Genomic DNA, 24,468 nt, shown 5'->3' on the forward strand with positions numbered 1-24,468 from the left:
CTAAAGCATGTGACCTTTTGAAAATAAAAACACTACAATTCAAATAAATATATTGCTTGTCAGTGGGACTTCTGCCCCAGATTTGCTGAAATATGTGGTTCTCCTTTGTGCTTAAGTTCAAGAGCCACTGGCATGGGTGGTGGGAGTGGGAAGAAGCAGTTTTCATCTAAGGTGCGGGTCAGGGATTATCATATAAGATCCAGGAGCTGGAAGGCAGGTGGCAATTGACCAGATTGTTTTTCCAAGCCCAAGAGTGACTCCATCAGGGACATTATTTTCTGGGGATTGTGCCAAATATAAGCATGAGACCAGGGATTGCCTGAAGAAGCTAGAAACAAGTTAATCAGAGACAGGAATTGGAGTTAAAGAGAGAAGCTGGAGAGCAGAGCCAAACAAATGGCACCAAATGACAGACATCATTGGTGTTCAGTAAAGGGGAAGTGACTGGAGACACATTGTGGAGCAATCCAGGAGCAGGCTAGAAAATAGAAATAAGGGTTGAAAGTTGGGGGTGGGGTGGGACGAGGGGCTGCTCTCCCACGCTGCCATGTTACAGCATTAAGACTGCAAGGAGTCAGAGAATTCTGATCTTGAACCTTGACTTCCAGGTGGTGAAGAAGTTCTGTTTGTCAGGGTAGGAGGATAAGACCCATTTTGTTTAGCTTGTTGACTTGATTTATAACTTCCAGATATTTGGATGTATGGCAGGCTGGTCTCCATTTGTACTCTTGCCCCAGGATCTGAAAATATCAGATACTTTGCTAGAGCCCCACATTCTTCACTTAGGAGAGACTGCTTCTGTGGCAGAGAGTACATTCTGACCACTACTCTAGTTCATCTAGATTTCTTTGGAACACGGATTCTGACGTATCAATGCCACTTTTAGCCATCCTCCATCCTGTCGCTATGGGCAAACTCCGCATTGAGAAACATGGTTTCTGGTTCATGTATGCCAGTAAGAATGCTGAACAGGACAGAAGTGAGTCTGCAGTCTTATAGGAGCACATTAGATATTTCCCTAAGATTGATGTCAACCTATTCATGCGCATGCTGTGGAGGCAGCTGTTTGACTAACACAACTACCTAATCAGTTCTGTCCTGCCAATGAGAATATGATAAAAAGGTTCTTGAATGCTGCTGTAGTCAGTATACTTGGGGTCATGGAAGGCTGCTGACCTCATACATGGGGACTCTTGCAGAGAAGAGATGGAGTGGCTTGACAGGACTTGCCCAGTTTCTAGAACTCACTGTCTCTCTGTCTCTCTCTCTCTCTCTCTCTTTTTTTTTAATGTGATCCTCTACCCTATGCTCCACAACTGACTTTGTGAGAGCAGTTGAATTTGGCCACTTGATAAAGGCAGAGGTAAGCAGTACAGAAGGTAATAAGGCAAAGCTTCCAGGTTGTCTTCCAAGTTTCTGGTCTGATGGGAAAGATGGCAATGACTTTGGAGAACCAGAAGTCAAGGATCAGCAAACTTTTCCTGTAAAGCACCACATCATAAATATTTCAGGTCTTGTTCATCTGTCTCTGTTGCAGCTATTCAACTCTGCTGTGAAGTCAGTCCTAGAGCAATGATCAGCCATAGACAACATGAAATGAATGGTCATGGCTGTGGTCCAGTAAAACTTTATTGACAAAAGTAGGTGGTGGGCCAAATTTGATATGGCTATAGTTCGCCAACCTCCGTTTTAAAGTATAATCACTCCCTGACATTAAGCAAAGGACATTAGGAAATGGGCTAATCTTCTGAGTTAGTAAGTAAAACAATGACAACACCATGTATCATATTAAAGATGGCCCTCATTGAGCTGCCCGGCTCTGCAGCTCAGAGACCATCAGAAGAATCCATGTAAAACACCAATCTCCTTGCACCTTTCCTAACCTGAGAATCTTCTGGGCTCCTTTTCACACTGGCTCTGCCCAAACACTCCTGCTTTCTTTCCCAGCCTCACCCCTTGTCCCTGTCACATACACCCTGCTGTCCAGCTATACAAAGCTCTTCTCTGATCCCTCATTAGCTGTGCAGAGTCATGCCTCCAAACCTTACTCCGTGTTGCTCCCCCTGCTGAAAAAACTCCCTTGCTGCTTTCAAACTGTTACTCATGCTTCAAGGGACCATTCAAATGTCTCTGCCTTGAAGTTTGCCAGGCATCCTCAGGTTAGCTTCATTTTCCTTCTTCCATGTTCTCATAGCACTTTGTACAGAACCATACTTCATCAACACCACTTCAGAGTGATCCCTTCTAATTCATCTCCAATAGTTTAACCTTCTTGTATATAGTATTTAAAAAATCTGTTTGCTCCTTTCTCACTGGGATGTGAACTCTTTTCAGACACAGGCTACACTTCATTAATCTTCGTTCACCCCAGGGTTAGCACTGACTCAGGCACAGAAAGGATGTGGAGCACACGTTTGCACAGTTGTTTAACTCATGGCAGAATCTGCTTGTGCTCACACCACTGGGGCTCCGTGGAATGATTCACAGTTTAGATTGTCTGCTATTTTTATAAGACACTTTCGGCGGCTTAATAACTGGCTCTTCCTGACAAGACATTTGGGAACTGTGCATAAGTGACAGAATAACATTAAAATCAAATCAAGTTCAGAGATAAATATACAAATCTCTGCTCCACCTACGTGATATGCCCCCTATGAATCACAAAAGATAATTGTTTTAGTTGATACAGCTGTTGTGTGTTTTGTACAAGCATTTTCTCTTTCAAAGACATCTCATGAAAATCTCATTCTCTTATGAGATGTGAGACCATGTTACACCTTTTCCCTTTTTAAATACATTTCCTACACGTTGTTGATTTGATCCCCAGTTCCATTTAGAACACTGAAGGGGTAATCTATGCAGTGGGACCCCAGCGGCCTCAAAGTATGGCTGCAGTTTTTCAAAGTGCCTGTTCGAAGATCGTTCATAGAAGTAAATCTGGGCAGGATCAGGTTCATGAAATGACACGTATCCCCGGGCCTACTTCTACATTGTTTATCCAAGGAGAAGGTCAAATGTGCGTTTGAGATGGACACCCTGTTATGAGTTGAAGCCTGCCACATCCTCAGGTTTCCAGCAGCACCCACTTTCCAGATACTGCTCTTCCTGCAAATGAGTGAGTAAGACAACAGGGCAAACAGAACTAGGGATGGGGGGGCAGATGTGCAGTTATGAGGCCCTCACTCCCTCTAAAATGTGTGAGTGGTGAACCCTCACTCCCTCTAAAACTTCAGGCAGCCTCATATATTTTTCCTTATTTACTCCAAGAATTCTTGAGGAAACACTAGGCTTATAAGAATCTCTCAGGCCAGGCACAGTGGCTCACACCTGTAATCTCAACATTTTCGGAGGCCAGGGTGGGAGGACCACTTGAGCCCAGGAGTTCGAGACCAGCCTGGGCAACATAGCAAGAAGTAATATCTGTTAAAAAAAAAAAAAATTAGCCAGGCATGGTGGTGTGTGCTTGTAGTCTCAGCTACTCTGAAGGCTGAGGCGGGAGGATTGCCCGAGCCCAGGAGGTCAAGGCTACAGCAAGCCATGATTGCACCCCTGCACTCCAGCCTGGGTGACGGAGCAAGACCCTATCTCAAAAAAAAAAAAAAAAAAAAAAAAACCATAACAAACAAAAAACAAAAAGAATCTTCTCGGCTGGCAAATCCCTGGTTGGGCAGTGGCATCACTGTTTCTTTCCCTGCGTCTCAGTTCCTTCCTCTCTGGTCTCGCCTGCTCCTCCAGAATCTGCCTACGTGGACTCCCACATTAGCCTGAAGCACTCAAAGGCAAACTCCTCGAGGTTAACGAGGCCATGAAACGAGAGAGGAAAAGGAGAGGTGGTCAAAATTAGTTTCTTTTAGACTGGATTGATTTCCTCTGGGCCCTGGAATTGGCAGGACATAAATAGATAATCGAAGATTTTTACTTGCCCAGGTAGAAATTATATAATCAGAGGCTGCTTCTTCCTTTGGTTTTTTTGAAACTTCACTGGAAGGAAATTCTCCTTGAGTTCTCAATGACATCGAGCATTCCTCCTCTGCTTTTACTTGGAAATCTTCATTCTCTTTAAGCCAACAGCCTTCAAAGCTAATCAGGTTATTCTACGTAAGTTAATGTACACACTGGGGCTTTAAAAATACATCTTTTATGATCTTTGGCGTGTATGTGTCTTGTGTGTGTGACAAGAGAGATCATACAATGACACAGATAACCCATTTCAGAAATAACTTTGTTTCCTTCTTCAGGATCCACTGAACCCAGGAACATGACCCCCATCCCTGTCCACCGCAGAGTTCAAAGATGAGAAAGCGCTCTGCCCCTACCTCCATTCTGAGCAGGTGAACCTTTCAACTCCTGTTAGCAGAGGGAATGATTTCTTTCCAGTCTCCCCCATTTCAGCCCCCATCGCAACGACTCCCAACTCTGCACCTGGCTCCAGAGCCCAAACTCTTTTCTCCACTCTCCTCCACCTACTTATGCCCCAGGCATCTCCAGCTCAACTCATCCAAGCTGATCATCCCCTCTGTCCCACACTCAGTCCACCAGACCTGCTGTTCCTCCAGCATTTCCTGCAGCACTGTAAATGTTTCCAATCATCCACATGAAAAACCTGCGGCCCATAGCAGCCAGGAATTCTTCTCTGCCACGGGAAACAAGTCTTTTGTGCCCACGGCCACCCGCTCAGGCCCATGACATATTGGATCAGCCAGAGAAGCCTGGCCCAGCAGGACGCCTCCTTCTTGCTTGTCTCCACATTCGGGCACTTTTGCCTGCTCCATTCCCTCCCCTCTTGACCTAGTTTGGCCCTTAGTTTCTTCCTTGGACTTCTGTAAACACCAGGTGGAAGTGGGCTCAGAGCATTGGGCCCCAGTCCAGATAACCTGCGTTCAAGTCCTGCCTCCACCCAGTCTTAGTTCTGTGACCTGAATGACATCATTTTATCCTCCCTCTGCCTCAGTTCCCTTATCCTTAAGAACAATGCCTAGCTGGGCGTAGTGGCTCATGCCTGTAATCCCAGCACTTTAGGAGGCCGAAGTGGGCAGATCACTTGAGATCAGGAGTTCGAGACCAGACTGGCCAACATGACGAAACCCCATCTCTACTAAAAATACAAAAATTAGCCAGGCGTGGTGGCAGGTGCCTGTAATCCCAGCTACTCAGGAGGCTGAGGCAGGAGAATCACTTGAACCCAGGAGGCAGAGGTTGCCATGAGCCAAGATCGCTCCATTGCACTTCAGCCTGGGCAACAGAGTGAGACTCCATCTCAAAAAAAAAAAAAAAAAAAGAAAGAAAGAAAGTAAAGAAAAGAGAGGAAAAGAAAAGAGAAAAGAACAGGGCTGGCAAGTTTTTGCTACAAAGGGCTAGATAGTACATATTTCTGGTGTTGCAAGTCAAGAAGCAAAATTGAGGCTACTATGTAGGTATTTATAAAACTAGAGAAAAAATAAAGATCCACAACGTTTTTACTGGTAAAATTCAAAATACAATAATAATTGGAACTCATAGAGAGAGTAGAAGGGTGATTGCCAAGGGCTAGGAGTGGGGGAATGCTGAGATGTTGGTCGAAGGGTACAAACTTTTGCTTATAAGATGAGTAAGTTCTGGGGTTCTAGAGTACAGGATGTACTCTAGTTAATAGTACTGTATTGTAAACCTGAAATCTGCTGAGAATAGATCTCTAGTATCACCACTACACACACACAAAAAATAGTTACTATGTGAGGTGATGGACATGTTAATTCGATTGTGGTAATCATTTCACAATGTATACCAAATCATCATATTGTATATCTTCAATATATACAAGTTTCATTTGCAAATTGTACCTCAATAAAGCCAGAAAAAAGTATTATTAATTGAGGACAATTTTATTCATTTATTTATAGAATAGAGGTGGGGTCTTGATATGTTGCCCAGGCTGGTCCCAAACTCCTGGAATCAAGTGATCCTCCTGCCTTGGCCTCCCAGAGTTCTTGGATTACAGGGGTGAGCCTCTGCACCTGACCAAGGACAATTTTTTTTTAATTCAGGCCTACTAATGAGAACAACAGAATTCTTTGTGAGGAGGATAACATTTTCTTTAATTAGCATTTGAAGTTAGTATTCCCTATCATCAAAATCAATTTCAAGTGTTACACCTGTAAAAATCATTCTTAGCTCACCTGCCAGCAAAAACAGATGGTGGGCTCGATTTGGCCTGCAGGCCACGGTTTGCCCACTCCAGGGAAAGAATAGAAGTGATATTGCTAAGTGCTTAACACATTATGACAACTCAAAGGGTGCTAGCCACTACAATGATCTCTCACCATCCTACCCACCTCCATCGGTGGCTTCAGACGTGTACATGCTCAGGGTTTTCTTAGGCTGTCTCATACCTGAGCCTTTGCCCAGGCTGTGCTCTCAAGATCCCACCTCCCTAGAAAGCCTTTCCTGCTCCCCTCCCTTCTTCCACATCTTTCCATCCCTAAGGGACTCACTTAATCCCTCTTCAAGCTCCTGATCCTTCCAGAGCCCCCCTCCCTTCTCCTCTCCTATTTGATTAATTTATTCTTCTTCCCCTTGCAACTTCAAGGTGACACCACGCATCACTCACGATGTCTCCAGCTCTATGCTTAATTGTACTATGTGCTCAATAAATATTGACTGTAATGAATGAACCTCCTACCTGCAAATGGAAGACTCAGCAGAAGCCCTCCTCCATTGCTTCACTTCCCAAGGAGCTCTTTGTTCTCAAAGTATCTGAAACACTTGGTCCTCATTGGTTTTCTTATAAATGACACATTATAGAATAACAGCTAAGTGCCTTGGCCCTGGTTACAAATTCCAGCTCCATCACTTCCTGGCCTTGTGGTTTTGTAGAACTTACTTAACTTGTCTGAGCCTCAATTCGTTGGTAAAATGGTGATAATGGTGGTACCCACCGCATATGTTGTTTGCAGATTAGATTACATAAAGCATACAAAGCACTTAGCACAGTAAATACTCTATAAATATCTGTTGCTTTCTTCACAGTTATTGAGCAATGGCCATGTTTTAAGCTCTTTCATTAATTTTTTTCTTTTGAGACAAGGTCTCACTGTGTCACCCGTGTTGGAGTGCAATGGTGGAATCACAGCTCACTGCAGTCTCGAGCTCCCAGGTTCAAGTGATCCTCCCTCTTCAGCCTCCTGAGTAGCTGAGACTACAGGTGTACATTGCCACGCTCAGCTAATTTATTTTTTTATTTTATTTATTTATTTTTTGTATATTTTGTAGAGACAGGGTCTCACTATGTGGCACAGGCTGGTTTCAAACTCCTGGCCCCTAGCGATCCTCCTGCCTCAGCCTCCCAAGGTGCTAAGATTACAAGCGTGAGCCACCATGCCTGGCCATTAAGTTTTCATTTTCTCACAAATATGCTGCGAGGCAGGTATTACTGTCATACCTATTTTAAAGATGAGAAAACTGAGGCAGAGAGACATTGTTTGTGTAAGGTGACACAGCCAGTGTGGTAGAGCCAAGATTCAAATCCAGGCCGTCTGGTCTAAAGGTGTGCTGCTAACCACAGTTGCTGGGTGTCTTATAGAGATATGCCTCTTCGGCAAGATTTTAGGCTCTTTGAGGGTTAGGAATGTGTTATAGAATTCTTCATACCCTTCCTAGCGGCCGGCACGCACCCTGCACATGGTGCTCCTTGATACAGATCTGCTAATTCATGTACTCATCCCTCCAACACCCTAATCCAGAAGAGGGTAAGAGTGTTCCACAGAGATTTCCTCCCACCCAGGCCTGACTGCCCATGAGCACCTTTGTGTCTTATAGAAGGGGACACAAAGGGAAGCAGAAAAGGAGGAAAATATAAGAAAAGAGTGCAGGTGGGGTGTCTGGGGAGAATTTCACCTGCTCAGAAGGCGACAGTGGAATTAGAGTCGACCTCAATGAACTCCTATTTCTTGCTGTTCCGTAGAGCACCAGCCCCATCATCAGTGAGCGGCTGTGAGGACACCAACCAGCACAGGCTGACTGTACTGATTGTCTGTAACATGATTGTCCCTCTTAATCAAAGTGATGTCATCCTCTGATTTTAGAAAGTGAAGGATAGCAAAATTAATGTTGGCTCAAGTGGGCTTCTAATGGCCGTGGGCCGCCGAGGGGCTGCAGGCCTGCAGGCCTGCTGCATTTCAATGATGTGCACTGGGATTTCTTTGCTAACAAGGGTGCCATAAGTCTTAATTATCCAGAACCAAGGCCTCACCTTGCTGTGTGTCCCCCGGGAGCTCCCTGTGAAGTCAGTGGGAGCTTTGCCTGCGGTTCAGCCCGGTGAAAACTTGCCTACAAATGTTTGCAAATTACCTCGTGCACCTCTGAAGGAAACAGGAGGGAATTATTTATTTTTAGAAGGTTGGCACAGCCTTGCCCCTGCCTCTCCTGTCACACTCTGTGTTACTCAAATCCTACTCCCTTCCCTCTGATTAATTCTGAACCCTGGGTCTCTTTTCTTTATGGTTGATGGATACACCTCTTAGGTCTTGCCCTCAGCCAAACTGCTGGTAATGTCCTGTTGCTCTTTCTCCTTCCTTAGGGGGCTCTCTAGAGAAAGCCTAATGCATTTTCCATTAGAGGAACTGATTTGTCCTTTCCTTTCCAGCAATAGAAAGCAATCTCCCCCATGTGGAGGACGTCAAGAGCCCCTTAAATGGCTGTTCCTGCTCTCTTCGGCTCTTCCTGCCTGGACTGAGGCACCCATGCCCCCGCTGCTGTGAATGCTGCCTGTTAACAACACAGCTGTTCCCTTCTCCTGAGACTTGCCCTGGGAGAAAAGCACCACTCACTTGGAAAAGCTGGGGAGGTTTGCCTTCCCGCTGGGGCCAGCACAAAGACTAGCCCTCTTGCCTCGCTCAAGAGGGCAATCTGTGTCCCCATACATGCCCCAGAGCTACCACAGGATCAAGCTGAGGCCAAACCTCCTCTGAGCCTGTCCTATTTGCGTTTTCCTCACACCCTTACAGGTTTCACTTGAAAGCACTCCCTCAAGAAATTGCTTGCCCAAGGAGCCCCGTTTCTGGCTCAGCATCTTGGCAAACCAATCTAAGCCGCCTCGCTAAGCCATCCTTCCCACTGCAAGCAGAATAGTCTTTTCAAACTGCAGCCTGATCATGCCACTTCCTTTCTTAAGCCTTCAATGCCTTCCATTGTCCAAACTCCGGAGCTTGGGTCTTAATCCCCCGAGACCTGGCTCTCCTTCCACCTTCATCCTCACCTCCCAGGGAGGTCACTTCCTCCAGAGATGCCTATCCAGACCCCCTACCATAAATACTATCGTATTGAGACTGCCCGCTTGCTTTTCTTTCTTCTCCTCTAGACTGCAAACTCCTCTGGAATTCCAGAAACCTACCACGCATGTGGCACATATGAGACCTTCAGTAATTATTTGTTGATTGACAAAATTGAACTGATGAATGATTGAACTAGATACTTCATACATGTTTAATAATAACAGCCAAATGCCAACTTCAAGTTAACGTTATATCAATATTTGCCTCCTTGTGATTTATCTAAAGTTCTCCTAAGTGGCAGAATTCACTGGGAATGTATTAAAATAATTACATGTTTTAACACATACATATATGCAGGTTGATTAGGGTGTCCAGTACAATCAATGTACAGATGTTCTCTGATGTTTCAGGTTTTCATTTCTTTTGGACACTTAGTTTGTCAATCAAAGCCTTCCCAGCCCCCATTGACCAACCTCTGACTTTCAGCAATTCTCTGTCGAATGTTAAATACCCTCGCCTTCTCTCTGCATGTTCCCAACAACAACAAAGAAACAAAACAAACAAACAAAATATTCTGCAATTTCAAGTGCCAGAATAGCTCTTCTTATCGGAGAAAGAAAGCCTTGAACATCAGTGAACCATGCTTATAATCTGCCATTTCACTGCTGACTTTTCAGAAAAGCATCACCCTGCAAAGAAGCTGCTCTTGAATGCAGGCCTCATGATTGCCAGAGTCATCGAATGTTCGGACTTGCCTAGTTCTCACTTTGCAACTGGGCGTATCAGCTAGTCGAGTGCATTAATTCTCGGCATGACCACAGACTGAAACACAAGCAGCATTAACAAATTACCAGTGATAGATATGCAAATGGGCCAAGGACAAGTGTTAAAACAGCCCTATCTCGCTTTGCCGCTACTTTGTCCTGTCCAAAATTTGTAGAATTATTAATCCTCCTGGAACGCTTAGTAGTGCGTATAGGGTAATATTCTTGAGGAAGCTAATAATTGTCTCTTGTTAGTAACATCAGCTTACTACAGTCTTTCACTGCGGGGACAGAAAAATATTGTGACTTTGTTATGCTAAATGAAACACAGTGGCAGGATAAATTAGGACATTTAAACTAACAATAATAACGTCACACAGCTATAGTTCCCCTCTACATATCATTGATAAAATTAACAGAAAACAGGCACGGTGATAATAGAAGAATATGCATTATGATGAGACACAAAGGGACAAACTATGTTGTTATAGCTAATATTTATTACGCACCCACTATGCAAGGCATAACTCTTATCAAGGACAATGATAATAATAAATTACTATCTGTCAACCATAGTAACTTCATTATGTAACCAGGCAGCACTCTTATTAAGGCTTTAGAATCTATTAAAAGTTTCATTTTGAAACAATGAACCAAGAGGAACAAATTTATGAATTGTGCATCTGCGATATTAACCCAAAGACTGAGCCTTGGAGACAAAAAAATTCTAAAGAAAAAAATTAATTTCTGCCAAAGAAAATCTAAGAACGTAAGTTAGCCGGCCCTACCAGCTGCCTCCAGCTGTGCTGTAGCAGAGATGAGGCAAATATCTAATTTCACAGGAAAAAATCTGTAGACTAGACTTTGAATCAGGCAGAGTCCAACAAGCCTTCCCTGCCCAGTTCTCAATCAAATGGTATAATAAACAGCAATGTCCTCACATGTCCAAGAGATTCCCCTCTGATCTCTGGATCTGATCACGATTGTGTTCATCACCTTCCCTGATATATTCAGACATAACTCACCCACTGCATTTGCTAGTTTAATTTGCTTAGTGGGCATGGTAGACCGTTTACAAAGTTGGCTGTAGTAAATCCTCACATCAGGTCGAACATCTCTTTGCAACGTGACTTTGTACTGCTTCCCATCAAGTGATGGAATCTATTTCTCCTTGCCTTTAATCTAGGAAGGCTTTGCAACTTTCTCTAAGAAAAGAATACAACGGAAGTGATATTTTGGTAACTTCCAAGCCCAGTCCTTAAGATACCTTGTTGCAGCTTTCATTTCTATCATCTTAGAACACAGGGCCACCAGGTAAGGAAGCCAGGGCTAACCATCTTGAAGATGAGAACTCGCATGGAGACAGGCGGCCCAGCCAATAGCCAGTACCAACTGCCAGACATATTGGCCATCCAGAATGATGGTTCCAGTTATACTCCTAGGTGACAGTAGCTGCATAAGTTACTCCAAAAGAGACCAAGCAGAAGAACCACCCCGTTGAGCCCAATATAAATTGCTGACCCTCAGAATCGTGAACAAATAAAATAGTTATAATTTTAAGCCACTGAATTTTGGAGCAGTTTGTTACACAGCAATTGGTAACCACACATGAACAACGTGATAGACACTTTAGAATTCTGCGCAGTACTTTAGAGGAATGGCTCTAACTCCTACACAACACCAGCCTCCAGTACTGTGTTAACTTGGGAAGCTAAGGAATTCTTCTTGTTTCTTTCCCCTTCATCTCTCAAAGCAATTCACACTGAGACTGAACTGTTCAACCTTCCTTTGCCAAGGGATTAATAAAAAATTGAAGGTTCAGAAATGCTTCTTCAGTGGTTGACTGATAGTTTGTTTACAGTAAGGTGGGTGGAAAGGCAACCCCAGCTATCCTCCTCTGTCTAGGGGAGTAATTGCCTCAGCTCTGGCACCACTGCCAAGACCCTGAGGCCTAAGGGAGGACCTCTGGTGACTGGGACCAATGAATAGTGTATTATAATGCCAGCGCTGGCCGAGGGCGATGGCTCAGGCCTGTAATCCCAGGACTTTGGGAGGCTGAGGCAGGTGGATCACCTGAGGTCAGGAGTTCGAGACCCAGCCTGGCCAACATGGTGAAATCTCGTCTCTACTAAAAATCCAAAAATTAGCCAGGTTTGGTGGTGGGTGCCTGTAATCTGAGCTACTTGGAGGCTGAGGCAGGAAAATCGTTTGGACCCAGGAGGCGGAGTTGCAGTGAGCCGAGATCATGCCACTGCACTCCAGCCTGGGTGACAAGAGAGAGAATCCATCTTAAATAATAATAATAATAATGATGATGATGATGATGCCAGGGCTCTCCAGAGGAACAGCACCAACAGGATGTGTATATGTAATCTGTAGGGTAGGCTGGCAGGCTGGAGACCCAGAGAACGGTTTCAGTTTGAGTTCAAAGGCAGTAAGTATATTGGCAGAATTTCCTGTCCTTCTGGATTAGTCTTTTTCCATTAAGGCCTTCAACTGATCGGAGAAAGCCTGCCTAGATTATGGAGAATAATCTGCTTTATTCCAAGTTTACTGTTAATCTTATCTAAAAAATACCTTCACAGAAACACCTAGAACAATGTTTGATCAAATTTCTGGGTACTGTGGCCTAGCTAATTTGACACACTTTTTTTTTTTTTTTTTTTTTTTTTGAGATACGGTCTCGCTCGATCGCCCAGGCTGGAGTACAGTGGCATGATCACTGCTCACTGCAGCCTCACCCTCCAGGACTCAAGCAATCCTCCCCACTCAGCCTCTCAGGTAGATGGGACTACATGACTGGCTAATTTTTTTATCTTTTGTAGAGACATTGTCTTTCTATGTGGCCCAGGCTGGTCTTGAACTCCTGGAATCAAGCAATTCTCCAGCCTCGGCCTCCCAAAAGTTCCGAGATTACAGGTGTAATTACTGAGCCCATCCTGACACATGAATTCACCATTACAGATGGTTTTATGAATTGAATTGTGTCTCCTCAAAGAAAGATACGCTGAAGTCCTACCCCTAGTACTTCAGAATATGACCTTATTTGGAGATAGGGTCTTTACAAAAGTAATCAAGTTAAAATGAGGTTGTTAGGATGGGTCCTAATCCAATATAATTGATATCCTTATCAAAAAGGGGAAATTTGGACACAGAGATAGACACACACAGAGGGAAGACGATGAAGACACACAGGGAGGAGGCAACCATGTGACTGATGTAATGTGTCTACAAGCCAAGGAAAGCCAGGGGTTGTCAGCAGAGACCAGGAGCTAGAAGAAGCAAGGAAGGAGTCTCCCGTGAGCATTCAGGGATAGCGTGGCCCTGCTGACATCTTGATTTTGGACTTCCAGACTCTAGAACTGTGATGCAATAGATTTCTGTTTCAAGCCACCCAGTTTTGGGTCCATTGTTATGACAGCTCTGGGAAATGAATAGAGGTGGAGAGCTAAGAACCTCGTTTGCAGGTCTGAGAGGAGACCACAGGCACCTGCCCCTCTGGCAGGGGGAGGAGAGGGAGCTGAAGAAACCTTAAGTGGGTCTTCCCTCCATGAGCTCCTGACCTCACAACATGGACCTTTGAGGAGCCCCAGGAGACAGGTCTGAGGGGAGTTGGGAAAGCGTCTACTTCCTCCCAAAGAAGCAAGTTTTCTCCTTCGGCACATGGATCACCAAGTAGAGTGGGAGGATGGAGGTTCTTGGCTGTGAACTTGTGGGTGGAAGGGCCTCAGCCCAGGTATTTGGCTGCTGGTCCTGTGTCCCATTACAACAGCTCACTCCATAGAGGACAGCCCTGAAGAGCAGTCCAGCAGAAGTCACACTGAGCTTCTGAAATGGCCCCTGGAGCTAGAGAAACCTGGGTTAGTTCTGGCTCTGCCAGTCACCAGTTCATAATAATGGCTGGCTTTTTATGGAATGCTAAGCACTTCAGGTACGTGGTCTCATTGACTCATTTAAACAACTCATTTTGCAGAAGAGAGACTAAAGCTCAGAGAGGTTAAATGAGCTCCCCCAAATCACACAGCCAATGAAGATTCTAATTGAGGTAGTCTGACCACCAACTCCCCATGCCCAAATTCTTAATCACCATACCTGATGAAAAGCATGCTAGGGACACTATGGCCTGGAGTAAACCCCTATATTTAATCATGCCAACTAGCAGGCCGGAAGCACTCTCTCTGTTAGATGCTATTAAAGGTGGCCGGGCATGGTTGCTCACACTTGTAATCCCAGCACTTTGGGAGGCTGAGACGGGCAGTTCACTTGAGGTCAGGAGTTCGAGACCAGCCTGGCCAACATTGTGAAACCCTGTCTCTACCAAAAATACAAAAAGTCAGTCATGGTGGCAAGTGCCTGTAGTCTTAGCTACCTGGGAGGCTGAGGCAGAAGAATTGCCTAAACCCAGGAGATGGAGGTTGCAGTGAGCTGAGATCACGCCACTGCACTCCAGCCTGGGCAACAGAGTGAGACTCCATGTCAGAAAAAAAAAAAAGATGTTATTAAAGGTTCCAGAAAAAGCTAGACTGGGGCCTTGTCCTGGAGGTATTGATGGTCTAGTTGACAGGAGGACACCCACTTGGGGATAATTATGACTGGCATTGCCCCCTTCTTTGGGAATATGGAAAGTTTAAGTTTATCCACAGGGAGGGCTTTAGCTACTGGATACCTCGCCATTTTTAATGAGTTGGCATTTTGCTCTCCAAATACATCAGCAGGTGAATGCATTTTATCAGACTTCTACTGGCATAGCAACAGAGTTGAAAACTAAAGGAAGTTGGACCATTGCTCAAAATGCTAGGCAGCAGGCCCAGATTGTAGCTAATCAGCACCCTAGGCAAATCACTGATTAATTCAGACTTGCTTCCCCTCATTGTGTGTCTTCTTCTGCATCTGTGCTACTTACCTGACTCAAAGGAATGGGCAGGGTGAGGGCTGGTAGGTAAAAGTGCTGTGACGGTCAGCAACCAAAGACTGTGTGATATTAAGACAGTACATCAAGAGATGGCTTCAACATTAATCACAAAGGAGAAATCATGAGACTTGCATCCTGGAAACAGAATGGCCTTGGAATGAATATTAAGAAAGGGCAACACCCTGGTATTAGCTGCCTGCTGTCTCTGGGTACTTGCCTGTCCAAAGCAAACAGTGGAGCAAACACCAATAGCCACCGGGGCCAGAGTGTGTTCAGAGGAGAGTGTTGTTATACAGGGCAGGTCCTGGTTTCAGGTATGCCAAGAACTGGCTGCATCACACAGCTGTGGGGTTAGAGAGTCAGGAGCTGCGTCCAAAAGGATCTCCTCTGCGATATGTCATAGATGGGGAGGGCAGGACTCTCTGGCTGCAGGGGGTTGTCCAGGGGGTAGCTGCAATTGTAGGCAAGATTTAAACTTGCATAGGTTCCTGGAAGCATTACCCTGGATGACTGTATTGATTTTCTAGGGCTGCCATAACACAGTAGGAAAAACTAGGTTGCCCAAAACAATACAAATATTTCTGGAGGGTAGAAGTCTGAAATCAAGATGGCGGCAGGGTTGGTTCCTTCCAAGGGCTCTTAGGGAGTGTTTGTTCTGTGCCTCTCTCCTAGCTTCTGGTGAAGGCTGGCAATCCTTGGTGTTCCTTGGTTTGTAGATGCATCACTCCAGTCTCTGCCTCTGTCTTCATATGGCATTCAAACAGTGTGCCTTTGTGTTTAAATTTCCCCCTTCTTATAAGGACACCAATTATATTAGATTGGGGCCTGCCCTAATGACCTCATCTCAAATTGATCACATCTGCATAGACCCTATTTCCAGATAAGGTCACAATCACAGGCACTGAGGATTAGGGCTTCAATATATCTTGTCGGGAGGACACAATTTAATCCATAATAATGACCCTGATGGAGCCATTAGACCCCACTGGATTGAAAGCATCTGAAAATTGGGCACTATTTTATTCATTTCATATCCTCATTGCCTAGAACCATGCCAGGCAAATACCTAGTGCCCAGTAAGTGCTGACTGAGTGAATAAGCAATAATCTCATCCAGATCTGTATAATGTGGGTTATTTGGCCAAGACTTTGAATGCAAAATCTTGGCTTTACTAATTCTTACCTGGGTAGTCTTTGGCAAGTCTCTTAGCAACTCCGAGCCTCAATTTGCTCCTCTCTAAAATGGGTGTAATGCAACATGCAGGTTGGTGGCCAGGTGCCAGGAAGACAGCGCACATAAAATGCCTGGCACATAGCAGGTGCTGAGCAAATGGAATTTTTTTTTTTTTTTTTTTGAGATGGAGCCTTGCTCTGTTGCCCAGGCTGCAGCGCAGTGGTGGGATCTCTACTCACTGCAACCTCCACCTCCCGGGTTCAAGCAATTCTCATGCCTCAGTCTCCTAAGTAGCTGGGATTACAGGAGCCTGCCACTATGCACAGCTAAGTTTTGTATTTTTAGTAGAGACAGGGTTTCACCATGTTGGCCAGGCTGGTCTCAAACTCCTGACCTCAAGTGATCTGCCTGCCTCGGCCTCCCAAAGTGTTGGGATTACAGGCATAAGCCACGATGCTCGGCCAGAAATTTTTATTTTAAAAGGTGATATGGTTTGGCTCTGTATCCCCTCCCAAATCTCATCTCAAACTGTAATCTCCGCCAGTCAAGGGAGGGACCTGCTGGGAGGTGATTCGATCATGGGGGCAGTTCCCTCATGCTGTTCTTGTGATAGTGAGTGAGTTCTCATGAGATCTGATGGTTTTAGAAGTGTTTGACAGTTCCTCCTTCACATGCACTCTTTCTCGCCTGCTGCCATGTAAGATTTGCCTGCTTCCCTTCCACCATGATTGTAAGTTTCCTGAGGTCTCCCCAGCCATGTGGAGCTGTGAGTCAATTAAACCTCTTTTCCTTATAAATTATCCAGTCTCAGGCAATTCTTTATAGCAGTGTGAAAATGGACTAATAAATATAAAAGGAAAACTTAACTCTACATGCTACCATCTAGTTTATATTTATACCATATTTATTTCATCATATCAATTCTTTAAGATTTTTTTTTAAAACCCTAATACATATTAGGCTAATCTAACCATATTAATCAGAAACGCATTCAGTTCACAGTAACGTAATCCTCATTTAAACATCATTCAAAAATAGCAGGGTGGAGGGCATTTATTAGCTCACATAATGCCCTGCAGTTCTGGCATCAGGGATGGCTTGATCCAGAGTCCAGACAATGCTACTCAAGTTTGCCCTTTGTCTCTTGGACAGGCCTTCATCACGTGGCTACTGGTGGCCTCACTGAATCTTACCAACCTAACAACCCTAGGGGATAGAGATAGCCTTTTCTGATTGCAACCTCAGAAGAGATCCAAGGAAGATACTGATTTGCTTGACTTGAATCATGTGCCTATCTTGGAATCAGCCACTACGACCAAGAGCATAGGATAGGTGCATTGCCAGTTCTGGGTCATGTGAATAGGGAAGGGCAGAGTCAGGCTCCCGTGGAATGGGTTCCCTACAGAAAAAAAGGGCTCTATTTCAGAAAGACATGCTGGAGAGGTTTAATAAGAAATGCCTCTGGCCCTTGAAATGGCCCACAGGACAGAAGATAAATGAGGCTTAAAAAACATCAGGTTTCTAGAAAAGTACTCAGTGTAATTTCTGCAAAAATAAAACCAGAAGTTATATCTTATAGACAAGAGCTTGCTGCTCCAATTTTTAAAAATGCCTCACTGCCTTTGTGGTCCTTACATCTACATCAATTATTACAAGAGATGAGGAAGGCTGGCGGGAGTCACGTGGACTGAGAGGGCCTATCATTATGTCAGCTGATAACACTGGGATGTCCCTGCAAGGAAGACCGGAACATGGCCAAGTGAGGTAACTCTTTATGGATATACCTAGGTCCCACTATGTACAAGTGGGGTAAAGTGGGAGTGAAAGCGAGTTTAGTGGCAGGAATGCCAATGTGCAAGGGGCCCTTCCATTGAGAAGAACCCTGTTTAAATCCACTTAGGTTCATGTCACAGTAGTTTTTTCTTTTTTCACTTGTTAGTTTTATACTCTGATTTTATGAAAAATACCCCACAACTCAGGTTTAATTTCCCTGGGGGAGACGGCTTTGAAATAACTATTAAATCTCTTTTTCCCTCTTTTTGCTACACTAAGCAAACTGGGAAATATTTTCCCTGAGGACAATAGCCCAGTCATTCATGCAGTAATCATTTTAATGCTATTTGTTTCTTCTTCCTTTTTTTAAAAAAACTTTCCAACAGTGTTTGCATATAGCCCTCCCAATTTTATATTTCTACATTTTCTTTTTTATGAGTAAGACAGATGACATATTCATGTTTAGGATTTTGTGAGAAATTCAACTTAATTTCATGGCCAGGGGTAAATGTGAATGACTCATTGATGAAATTAGTAAGCCCTTTGCACAGCAATTGAAAATTTATCTATCTGGCACGTTCATTTCATTGTCACACAACCACAAGAGGCATTATCCTCAGTTTATAGATGAGGAAACTGAGTCTCAGAGAGATGAAATCTTGTTAAGGTGCCTCAAGTAGATTTGAACCCAAATAACCTGACCCAAACAAAAACAATCAACATTTCCTGTTTAAACCCCTTGCGTGCAGTGTGCTATTTAATCTAAAAAAAAATCTGTGAGCTAGGTTATGATTATCATCTTTATTTTACAGATAAAATTGAGGTTTTCAGGATTAAATAAATTGATGATTCAAACCCAGATCTGCCTTATTGCAAAGCTTTGTCCAAACACAGAACTTTTCCTGAAGCCTCAGTTAGCTCTGAAAACTCCAAATCTGGTGGAGGTAAGAAGTAAGGGCTGGACCCGAGGCCACAGAAAGGAGAGCAGGCAGATTGAGCCCCCTGCTTGGGCTGAGAAGCCTTCGCCTGCCAAGCCAGCTCTGTGGATGAACTATTTGCAGGCCATGTTCATTCAAAAGAGCTGAGGCAGCCTGAATGGAAGCCCAAATGCCAAGATGAAGGTGCCCGATTGACAAAATGCCAGTGTGAGCTGTTGCCTGCTGGCTTCACCCGCTGAAAACTTGGGGACCCCCATGTTCACAAAGGCACTGCAGACAGAAAGAAATGTCTGGTAAGCAGAGAGGTCTCAGCAAGCCCAATTATCCACTCTAGCCAATAATCGTGATTGTGGTGCATACCCAGCCCTACCACGTCGGGGGTGGCCCCATGCGGACATGGAGGCGCCAGCTGGTGCACCGCCAATTCTTCATCAGCAACGAAGGGCAGCCCTGACATCTCTCATCCGCCCCAAGCACCCTCATTTAACCTCCTTTACATGACAAAATTTCCACTTACAAGTTAATCAAAACCCTGACCATGAATGAGAAAGAAAAAAAAATACTCCGTTAATTAAAAATCTCAAAAGATGCCAATGGTAACAGTCTGCAGATGCCTTCTTCCTCTGCTAATCCTACAGGAAAACCAGACATCAGTGATCAGTTTAAGAATCACAGGTGCTGTGATTAGGCCTGAGAGCATTTAGCTGTGACAAGTGGAATGAGAAAGATTTTTAATCTTCCTGAAATCCCAAGCTTTGAAAGTAATTAAATAATTAATGAGAAGCAGGGCTTCCCCTTCCTTCCCAAGAGAAGTTAAGTTCCCAAGTTTCTTCCCTGTGCAATACTGTCTCTTAAATGCATAGACGAAGTATCTCCAGTCATTCAACAAACATTTATTGAGCACCTACTCTGTGTCAAGTCCTCTGGAAGGTGGTGGACACACCGCAGGGAGGTTGACAAAGTTCCTGCACTTACCTTCTAGAATGAGGGACAACAATTAACATGTAAATGGGTAGTTTGAGGGTGTTGGAATAAAAAGCAAGAGGCATACAGCGTGAAAAGGGGGAGGACCCCTTTAGACCATGTGGTCAGGTACAGCCCTATGAGGTAGTACCACTTGAAGAGATACTTAAATGACAAGTGTCTTTGTCTTCTCTTGCTTATAACTGAATACCTGAAACTGGGAAATTTGTAAAGAAAAATACTTCTTATGGTTATGGTTATGGAGGCTGAGAATTCCAAGGTCAAGGGGCTGCACCTAGGGTCTCTGCAGTTTCAAGGCGGCTCAGGGTATCGCGTGGCAAGGTTGCCGTGTGTGCTAGCTCAGCTGTCTTCCTCTTCTTGCAAGGCCACTAGTCCCATTCCCGTGATAACCCATTAATTCGTGAATGGATTAATCCATGCATGATCCAATCACCTCTGAAAAGCCCCACCTCTCAATACTGCAACATTGGGGATTAGGTTTCAACATGAGTTTTGGAGAGGACAAATATTCAAGCCATAGCAACAAGTAAAGCCAGGCCAAGAGCACAGAGCATTTCAGACAGAGGAAACTGTAAGTACAAAGCCCCACAGGCTGGATCAGACTCGATGTGTTCAAGAACAAGCAGAATACTTGTGTGAGGTAGAAGAGGTCGGCAGGGACAAATCCCCTAGAACCTTCTAGGACATAGTAAAATGTCTGGATGTTATTCTAAGTGATCGAAAAGGCTTTATTACTATTTTTTCGTGTGTGTGTGTGTGACAAGGTCTTGTTCTGTCACCCAGGCTGGAGTGCAGTAGAGGAATCATAGCTCACACAGCAACCTTGATCTCCCAAGTTCAAGCGATCCTCCCACCCTCCCACCTCAGCTTCCAGAGTAGTTGTGGTGGCACAGGCATGTGCCGCCATGCTTGGCTAATTTTTTTTTCTTTTTCTTTCTTTTTTTTTTTTTTTGGTAGCGATAGGGGTCTCAATTTGTTGCTCAGGCTGGTCTCAAACTTCTGGGCTCGAGCAATTCACCTGCTTCATTCTCCCAAAGTGCTGGGATTACAGGCATGAGCCACCAATCCCAGCCTGAAAAGCCTTTTATTGGGATGTCTTAACAAGGGATCATAAATCAGATTTCAATTTCTAAATGTTTGCCCTGGCTGCAATGTGGGTAATGTTTATGGGGGTGGGTGGTGGGCAAGGAAGAGGACAAAAATATTCAATAGGACCCATAGTCCATATAAAATAATGCTGCCTTTGATAAAGCCCCTGTGACATTTTTTATTGACCTTATGCACACAAGCACACTCATGTGTCACTTAACAAGGATACATTCTGAGAAATGCATCCTTAGGTGATTTCACCGTTTTCTGAGCATCAAAGTGTACTTACCCAACCTACATGGTATAGCCTACTACACACCTATGCTATATGGTGTGGCCTATTGCTCCTAGGCTCCAAACCTGTATAGCATGTGATTGAACTGAAAACTTTAGGCAATCATAACACAATGGGAAGTATTTGTGTACCTAAACATATCTAAATATTAAATTAAAAGGTATAGTAAAAATAGGGTAATCTTACGGGACCATCATCATATATGTGGTTCGTTGTTGACCGAAACATTATTACGTAGTACATGACTGTACTTGGTATTTTCAAAATGGATTTATATTAGACAGGGTTTTCCAGAGAGACAAAACATAGATGGATGGACGGATAGACAGAGATGAGAGGGGATTGATTAGGGGAATCAGCTCACACAATTTGGAAACTGAGAAGTCCCATGCCAGGCATTTGCAAGCTGGAGACCCAGGGCAGCTGGTAGTGTGGCTCAGTCCCAGCTGAAGGCCTCAGAATTAGGGAAGCCGATGGTGTTACTCTCAGTCCAAGACAGCAGGTCTGAGAACCAGGGAAGCAACGGTTCAGATCCTGGAGTCCAAAAGCTGAAGAACTTGGGAATTCTGCTTCCAAAAGCAGGAGAAGAAGGGTGCCCCAGCTCCAGAAGAGAGAGAAAAAAATTGTCTCTCCTCTGCCTTTTTGTTCTATCTGGGCCATCAGCCAATTAGATAGTGCCACCCACACTGTGTGAGGGCAGATCTTCCTCACTCAGTCCACTGCTTCAAATGCCAATCTCCTCCAGAAACACCCTCACAGACACACCCAGAAATCATGCTTTACCAGCTATCTGTGTATCCCCTGATCCAGTCAAGTTGACACCTAAAATTAACCATCACAGGATTTCTCTATTGCTTGGCAGAGTTCCAACATTTCAGACTTTCTAGTGTCTTAAAGTAGTACTTTTAATAAATGGATGTATTGTTTTACCCTTCTAGGAGCTAAGGACTGGCTCAATTGACTATAAAGAATCAAGAATGTCAGCTGACCAGGCAACCAGGAGACGCTTTCCTGACTTCCACTATGCACGTGGGCTGCATAATTGTGTTTGTGAAGTACTGAAGAACGTGCTTGCTCTGTAACATCCAAACGCGTGGCCACCATTCACAGATCGTGTCCTTTGGGAAAGGTGTGGGTATAGATGGGGAATGGTCAGTCCTATGAATATGGGGCTATAAGACAGCAAGGCTAGAAAGTATCTGTGCTTTCATTTTTTAATTTTATTTCTTTATTTTTTTTTTGCACTAATGGTTTGCATTCACATTGAGGAACTGAGACTGTTTTTCTGACTTTTAGCCTACTGATGACCTTATGTTCATAAAAGGATAGAAGTATAAGAAGTTGTTTAATATAAAACATACTGAAATTTTATTTTCTGTCTCCTTGGATATAAAGTTTCCACTTATCTTGGGTTTAAGTACCTACTCCTCCACAGAGAGGGACCTTGTGCATGTAGATTGATATTCTCAGGATGAAAGCAGTACCTACTACAACTAGGAACTCACAGAACAGGAAGACGGTGCTTGTTCCTGATGGCATGTAAATCTAGATTCACTTCTAGCTGGAAGGAAGCAGGCCAGAAATTCAGAGTTGTAGGTCCTTGGCCTGGGTGGATGTGCTACAACATGAACCATAAACCTCCATCACTTATCTTGGCGGATAGAAAATTGGAACTTTGGAGGAAAGTTTCGCATCAAGCACTCAGACCCGATAAATACTCCCACTCCTTGCAGAGCTACTGAACACTCTGCACTCCATTTATCAGGCTACCCAAGGATGCTTGGAATGTGCTGACCGGAGCCACCATCAGCACTTGCTGATGACCCTTTGTGGTACCGCCACTCACTTTCTGTACTGCGTTCTTCTTCCTTCCCTTTTGTTCTTCTGCCCAGCGACACACTTGTGCAGATTGACTTGGTGCCTTGGTGCCTGTTATGGACTGAATGCTCGTGTCCTCCCACATTCATATGTCAAAGCACAATCCCCAATGTGATGGTATTTGGAGATGGGGCCTCTGGGGGGTGATCAGGTTTAGCTGTTGTAAAGGTGAGCCCTCTGCGTCTGGATTAGTGCCCTTATAAAAAGAGACACAAGCGAGCTTTCTCACTCTCCTTCCACCACGTTAAAATACAATGAGAAGACGGCCATCTGGAAAACAGGAAGCAGGCCTTCACCAGCAGGATTGCTGTAGGCAATCATAACACAATGAGAAGTATTGTGTTGGCACTATCTGGTCCAGGAGCAGCTGGACCTCCCAGAAAGACATGGGGTCGGCCTCCACCTGGATCCTGAACTTCCCAGCCTCCATAAGTGTGAGAAATAAATGTCTGTTGCTTAAGCCATCCAGCCTATGGTAACTTTTTATAGCAGCCTGAAGCTACTAAGATGGTGCCAAGACTGTGAGATGGCACTAGAAGAGAGAATAAAAACACAGGCTCTTAAGTGGTTCAAATCCTGGCTCTGCCACTTGTCCATTATGTGGTTTTTGGGCAAAGCTGAATCTTTCTGTGCCTCAGTTCCCAATCTGGAAAATGAGACATCTGTTCTATCAGGGTAGGGATGAGATAAGATCATGTGTTCAATTAGATGGGATCAAACACATGGTAGAGGAACTTAATACATCTTTATTGTTATTATAGCTATGTCACTGAAAGAATTGGGTTAAATAAAATGCAATCTCTTGGCCGGGCGCAGTGGCTCACGCCTATAATCCCAGCACTTTGGGAGGCCAAGGTGGGTGGATCATGAGGTCAGGAGTTCGAGACCAGCCTGGCCAAGATGGTGAAACCCTGTCTCTACTAAAAATATGAAAATTAGCCGGGCGTGGCAGGCACCTGTAATCCCAGTTACCCAGGAGGCTGAGGCAGAAGAATCGCTTGAACCCGGGAGCGGAGGTTGCAGGGAGCCGAGATCGCTGCACTCTAGCCTGGGTGACACAGCAAAACTCTGTCTCAAAAAAAAAAAAAAAAAAAAAAAAAAATGCAATCTCTCACCAGAAGTTGAAAATCTAGCCTGTGAGATAAAGAGACACTTAATTGTAATACGTGGCGCTTGGCAAAAGGTGACAAATACTATTATATAATCAGTATATGGAAAAAACACCATGAAAGCTGCAGTAGATCAACTAGAACTGCAAATTCCTTATCACTGCTTTCATCAAGTGCTGGAGTCTAGTTCCCCTCCTCCTTGAAACTGTGACCTGTTGACAAACAGAATGAGGCTGAAACAACTCTGGGTGTCTTGTAAGGCAAAACCATGAGAAACCTTGCAGCTGCTTCCTGATTCTCATGCG

The 24,468-nt window shown here is 44.4% G+C and overlaps 1 long non-coding RNA gene across 1 annotated transcript in view; it reads left to right on the forward strand.

The window, feature by feature from the left end:
- LOC134758306 (uncharacterized) overlaps positions 1–9,585 on the forward strand; it is a 33,145-nt gene extending 23,560 nt beyond the window's left edge. Inside the window, exon 2 of the long non-coding RNA XR_010133352.1 lies at positions 8,621–9,585. This is a non-coding gene — a long non-coding RNA (uncharacterized lncRNA). The remainder of the gene's footprint in view (positions 1–8,620) is intronic.
- Positions 9,586–24,468: the final 14,883 nt, after the last annotated feature.

Source organism: Gorilla gorilla, chromosome 3 (genome assembly GCF_029281585.2).
Source record: "Gorilla gorilla gorilla isolate KB3781 chromosome 3, NHGRI_mGorGor1-v2.1_pri, whole genome shotgun sequence".
NCBI lineage: Eukaryota > Metazoa > Chordata > Mammalia > Primates > Hominidae > Gorilla > Gorilla gorilla.